Source organism: Bactrocera tryoni, unplaced genomic scaffold (assembly GCF_016617805.1).
Source record: "Bactrocera tryoni isolate S06 unplaced genomic scaffold, CSIRO_BtryS06_freeze2 scaffold_250, whole genome shotgun sequence".
In the NCBI taxonomy this organism is placed as follows: domain Eukaryota; kingdom Metazoa; phylum Arthropoda; class Insecta; order Diptera; family Tephritidae; genus Bactrocera; species Bactrocera tryoni.
Genome location: NW_024395978.1, coordinates 32,510 through 38,984, shown reverse-complemented (window position 1 = coordinate 38,984; position 6,475 = coordinate 32,510). Strand labels below are relative to the sequence as shown.

The following is a 6,475-nucleotide window of genomic DNA, read 5'->3' as shown; positions in this document are numbered from 1 at the left end:
ACTAGGCGGAGATCTCTTCCGGGCCTGAAGTCCCTTACAATAGGTGGCACAGAGGTGGAAATGTCGAAAGAGGTCAAATTCCTTGGCCTCACTTTAGACTCATCACTTCGGTGGAGTAGGCATTTGGACTTAACACTGTCCAAAGCATCTAGAGCACTTACGGCATGCAGACGCCTGGCCGGCAGATCATGGGGTTGCAAGACAAGAATCATTAGATGGCTGTATACCATGATAGTAAGGCCTATTATCACCTATGGAGCGGTTGCTTGGGCCACCAAAGCAGCTCAGCCTTCGGTGATCCGGAGACTGTCAAAGCTGCAAAGACTGCAAAAGACTGTCTGTGCTTCGGGCGCAATGCGCACATGCCCCACAGTGGCACTGGAAGTCATACTGGAGCTCACACCGCTGCACCAGGTAATAAAACAAGCAGCAAACCACACCATGCTGCTAATGTCAGCAGAAGGCTGTGGAAGAGGAAAGTTAATGTCCTCCAGACAGATGGACGTACTGGCGGAAAGCACACCGCTAGTCCTCCTCCCAAAGGACGGCACAATGAAGAAAATAAACTTCAAAAGGAATTTCAAAGTAACTCTCGGCAGCAAAACGGAGTGGAGCGATTGCACGCTAGAAAGACTGCTGGAAGACAGTACCATTCAGTGGTACACCGATGGCTCAAAAACACCGGAGGGTATTGGGGCAGGTATTGCGGGACCGCGTACTAAGCTGTCCATACCAATGGGATGCTTCCCAGGTATCTTCCAGGCTGAAGTTCTTGCCATAGGTCAGTGCGCTGAAGTCAACCTCAGCCGCAACTATCGCAACCAGCGTATAGTTATTCTCAGTGATAGCCAAGCGGCTCTAAAGGCGATTTCATCATATGAGACCAAATCGCTTTTAGTCGAGGAATGCATAGGAAGGCTAAATCGCCTGTCCTTGTGCAACCGGGTGCACCTAATTTGCGTCCAAGGTGATGGGACCAGAACCATACATAGCGGTAGGATCCCACACTTTTATGGAGCTGCTCCGCAGAGAACGGAGAGAGAACGGTATTGGCAACAGGCATCAGGCATGCGCCACGCCAAACTGATACTAAGGGGGTACAGTCTTTCCAGGTCCAAGGAACTTATTCACCTCCGACGTGACAAATTCCGTCTCCTCGTCGCAATTTGCACAGGGCACTGCAGGCTCAGAAAGCACTTGTCCAACATGGGCATAGTCTCCTGTGCTAACTGCCGGTTCTGCGACCTGGAACAGGAAACACCAGCACACCTAATCGTGGGTTGCACAGCAATCTGTGGAAAAAGGCTTAAGGCCCTGGATTCCATTTATATCAGCAGGGATCACATCACTTCAGTAGCGCCCGGCAAATTCCTAGAGCTATTCAGGCTGCTGGGACTCTGGGAAGACAAGTGATATCGAAGAGGGCACAATAGACCCTAGGTCGCGGTGCATTACCTCATAACATTTATATATCTATCTAATATGTACATATGTATGTATGTGTGCAGTAACATAAATATTTGCATTGCGATTTAAGGGGGTACTCTCATGTGAACGCATACATTTTACCACTTTTTAAGAAAATTTTTTTATGCGACAACAAAATTCAACAGTTTAAATTTTTTAATATATTTTTATTTGTATTTTGAAATGTACAAAAAAAATTTTTTTTCGTTCTTACATTTTTAATATATTTTGTTTTTAAATTAAAGTAGTCCCCAACAAAAAAAATTAGTTCACTGGTCATGGTGATAGCGGTTGTTCATGTTGTCTAAAATAAAATATCGAATGGATTATTATCCAGTAGTTCTGCGGCTATCGTCCCTACCAAATATAATCAATTTCATTAAAAAAAACAATGTCGAACTTCAAAAAAAAGTCACGGAAATCTTGATTTTTTTGGTTAAAAATTGCTTAACAAAATTTTAAAATATTTTCGAAAATAAACAATTCTGGTAGGGACGATAACTATAAATGAGTAGGAGAACATATGTAAATTTTAAAGCAATCGGTTGAATACTTCTTTTTTTAGGACCATGACAGTTTCAGAAAATGATGATTCGAGAAAAATGCGTTTAGAAACGTAGCAGCTGCAGACTTGTCATGGCGCCTGGTTGACAGTCGCCTACGAGACGTCGGCGACTATGAGCTGTAACTTATCAAATACTATGAATTTCGGTCTGAATTTTTTACTGTCAAAATATAAAAAAATCGATTTTTCGAAGTGATTACATGAGAATACTCCCTTAAGGAATGTTTGATGATAGGTAAATTTTGTACAACATTTCAAAATGTATTACATAATAATGATTTTAACTAATTCAGGATGAATTTAACAATAACTTTGAATTTGCTTCAAGAAGCAATTGTAGATTAATAGCGTGTCATTCTTGAGTTATAAATATAGACATAAATTACGAAATTGCAAAAAATTCCGCCGTTGGGACCTTCTCCAGGACTAAGGGAATACCCGTGCGAATGTTCACGCCTTTCCATGCTGTGGTTCGGGCGTAATGCCCGGACATACAAAAAAGGCGTTATTTTATATATAAGATTACTTTATTTTACCGACGGCATTTTATTTTATTAGGTTAAGTTATTAAAAAAAATGTTGATGCTGCCAAATTTTTATTGCTCAATCAGATGGATTCACCAGCGCTATTCTTTGAAATTGATTTAGAGGAATGCCCAACAACGTCTTCGACTCCCATAAACGGTACATATAAAATTGTCGTTTTCGTTTTCAAATTATTTTTACGCATTTGTTATTGTAGAACAATTGACATTAAAACGAAGAAGTATTTCTGGTTGCTAAACCTCAGAGGCAAGCTTCTCAAAGCAAAATGTAAGCAATTTGCTTGTAGATGGAAACGGTAATACCACACTTTTCAAAAATATATTTCCTAAAAATGTGTTCTTTATTTTCAGTGGTTTTTAACATATTCAAAACTATTTCAACCCAACTAGAAGAATTGACTTCAAGAGTTCGTAATATGTAAAAGAAGAAGTACAGCTTTATGAAAGAAAATGTAAGTTTATGTCTATAAAAGTTTTTATTCTATAAGTATTCATCATTACAAAGAGAAATTATTGTTTAGTAATTGTTGTTTAAGCATCATTTAAGCCTTATTGTCTTTTCAGATAATTCAAAAAAACGAAGAAATGGCCCAACAAAAGAACGGTTGCAAAGGCAAGGTGCTAATTCGTAAAGTTCACCAATCAGTATGCCAACTGACTCACGAAGAAATCGTCAATGCCCAAGCTGAAATTGCTTCCCCCTTACCCATAAGAACATTAGCTGCAGCTTTCGAATTGGACGGGAAACCAAAATGCGAGGAATTTGCTACATCAACGGTTAGTAATACATATATAAGTTAGTGGATCGACCCTCATCTCAACTCCCCTAAAGGCATCATTGAATCCGCTCGTGTCTTTTTCTTCATTATTACCATTCATAATCTAATTACGCTTAGCTGTAGTAATTCTAAAAGAAAATCATATATGTAAATGACACCCTACAACAACAATTAGCAATTGATACTGCCCGAACATTTATTGCGGATGACCTTCATTGAAAAGGTATGATAATGGCATGCTGCGTTGGAAAGTTTGCACACGGCACGCTAAGCGACATCAACTTGCGGTAACTAAATCTATGGAAAGCGTCCGCTGATCGCATACCTGACACCATCAACAACAACCTGTTTATTTCCATTTGGTATTTGCGTAGGCTTGGTAGGCTTAGTTTTTTAGGTAAAAGAAACTGTATCGAATCAGAAAAAGATTCAGAATAAATGTGATTGCCGAAGTGAGCAAGTCTCTGGTCTTTTAATTGGCCCAACGTGGGGCCTGTCGTAAATAAGCAATCATACTTCATTGTAAGCAGATTCTCCAACAAGGATAATCTCGAATCGAAGGATAGCCCGGCAGGCTAAGAACCTCATCAACGAATTATAAAATTATCAACGAATTATAAAATTATCAAGGAATTATAAAATTTAAAGGGCTCAACGATCCTCGCTTCAATCATCAGATCTCAACATACCCAAGAATTTTCATAAAGAATATTTGTAAGTAATTATTCAAGATTATTTCTTGTGGTGATTAAGTGTTATTATTAGTGAAAAATTTCAATATCATAGCGAACGTTTAAAAAATAAATTTAATTTTGTTTGGCATCTAAGTATTCCCTTCCTTAAATTTGATTTTTTCGTTTCTTTATAAAAATTGCTGAAACCACAGTAATTTGTCCTGTAAAGAGTTTGAATTATTTTCACCCAAGTCCTTGCTTTAGGAGTGCCTTTTCAAAGGGCATACGGTTTCGGTTTGAAATAAGAAAATTGTGTTTTATAAGTTACGTGATTAAAAGTGAGTGTTACGCGTGAACAAGTAATAGAAATAGTGAAAAAAAGCAATGAAGAAATTAAGCAGGGATTGGCGGAGCAAATTTGCCGCCTTTCTCAAGCTCTTGACCGACTAATTCCACCTAGCGGGGAAACTTACTTACCGGTAAGCATTGATCCTACAGTTAGTTCAGATAATTTAAGTTTAGATTTAATAAAATCCCTCCCAGAATTTAAAGGGGAAGCCTCAGCGTATCCCGCTTGGCGCACTGCAGCTCATTTTGCTATGAGCTATTATAAAGAACCTTCAGAAAAATATTATGTCGATATGGGAATTTTGAGAAATAAAATTACAGACTCAGCTAATATATCCCTTTCTTCCTTTAACACGGTTCTTAATTTTAAGGCAATAATCGCTAGGTTGGATCAGACATGCGCCGATAAGAGACCGTTGTATGTTTTAGAAAATAAATTAAGTATTTTGAGGCAAGGCAATCTATCGATTGCTGATTATTACGATAAAGTTGATAAACAACTGACACTAATTATTAATAAGCAAATTATGTCCCCTAATGGTAACTCTGAAGTTGTCGCTGCTCTCAATGAGAGAGCAAGGGAAAACACACTTCATGTATTCGTTTCGGGCAGGAATAAAGGGATGTTAAACTTATTCCAGTGTGAGAGCGCCTCAAAATTATCGTTTTTTATAACATTTTCCATTGTAGCCAGATCAGAAAAAAAGCTATTTTTTGGGCATTTTAAATAAAACACCCAATTCACATTTTCCACACCACCTATGAGGTACGCAAAAGGGCGCGTCACCGAAGTTATTTTTGGGTGCTCGGTTCCCCAGTAGGCCTATATCACCCATTAAAAATATATTTACATAAAAAAATGAAAAAAACAAAACGATAACAGTTTATATATAATAATATTAAAAGAATAACAAAAAAAATATCACTTCATATCACAGTATCTTAATATAATACTTAAAACTATAAAAATAAACGTATATACAAATGCCAATATTTAAACCCCAAATTCTAATTTGTAATTAAAAACTTTCTAATCCTTATCGTTCTAACTTTAGAGCCTCTTAATGCGAATCTGCTTAAAAAATCTTATTTTAGTATAAAATATTTGGCTCATTGCAACCACTAAAAAAGGAAAATAAAAACTACAAATGTGAAACACACAAAATTTTATTCTTAAAATTGGGTAAAGATAAATCTTTATTTAAAAATTGTGTCACAAAATAAATTCTAATAAATAGAGCAATAACTACCTTTGGGTCACACTCTTCACAACCCAAGAAGGGCTTAATATCTTTTAATTTAGTAAAAAGAATTTCTCCTAATCCTATTCTGTGACAATTTCTGTCAAATTCCTCAACAAATTTTATTTCTAAATTATTAATAAATGCAACAAATTCTTGAAGCGGCTTCACTAAGTTGCATTTATCGATCTGATTTTGGTGTATGAAGATGAATTCATCAGAAGGAATTTCATCTCCTAAACAAGGTAATGGCAGAAGGCATGTGTGCATTTTAAAAATTTTCAAATAAAGGTAGCTGCAAAAATAATTAAAAGCATTTTCCTTTAAAAAGTTAATTTCTAAACTACTATCTAAAGTAATGGAGTGTTCAGGCCGTGGTAAACCCTGGAAAACCTGTCAAGAAAGGTTACACACACATTAAGAAGGACATTATGGCTATGTTCTGAAATAACTGTGGCTTCGGGTTCTAAAGGCAGCTCACAGTTACCTTTTGTTACGATATTTACGTAACGTAAACCCCACGACTTCCTAAATAAACTAGAGAACATGAAAGGTGTAACTCTAGTACCTCCCCTACTTCTAATCTGACCAAAAAAATGCTCTAAGCTGTCCTGACATAGTCGTCTTGTCTTTAGGTAAGGAAATCCTGAGTGTGACAGCAATCGCCACAATCGTCTTAAACTATTAATATTAATTAACCACCCCTTAATAAAATTGAAATTATTTGTTGTGTTGTTTCCTAACTCATCTACGACCCGAATTGTTTTTAAAACTTTTTCTGCCTCATCTAAAAACTGATTTTGCTTTGGGGAACTTATAAAAACTTTTTTAGTGGGTACAATGGCCTCAGTGAAAC

At 36.9% G+C, this 6,475-nt stretch overlaps 1 long non-coding RNA gene across 1 annotated transcript; it reads left to right on the top strand.

Moving 5' to 3' along the window:
- The first annotated feature begins 2,610 nt into the window (after positions 1 to 2,610).
- On the top strand, positions 2,611 to 3,544 carry LOC120781065. Its single transcript, XR_005706000.1, has 4 exons — positions 2,611 to 2,716; positions 2,775 to 2,873; positions 2,929 to 3,029; positions 3,142 to 3,544. It is a non-coding gene; the product is annotated as an uncharacterized LOC120781065 (long non-coding RNA).
- The last annotated feature ends 2,931 nt before the right edge of the window (positions 3,545 to 6,475 follow it).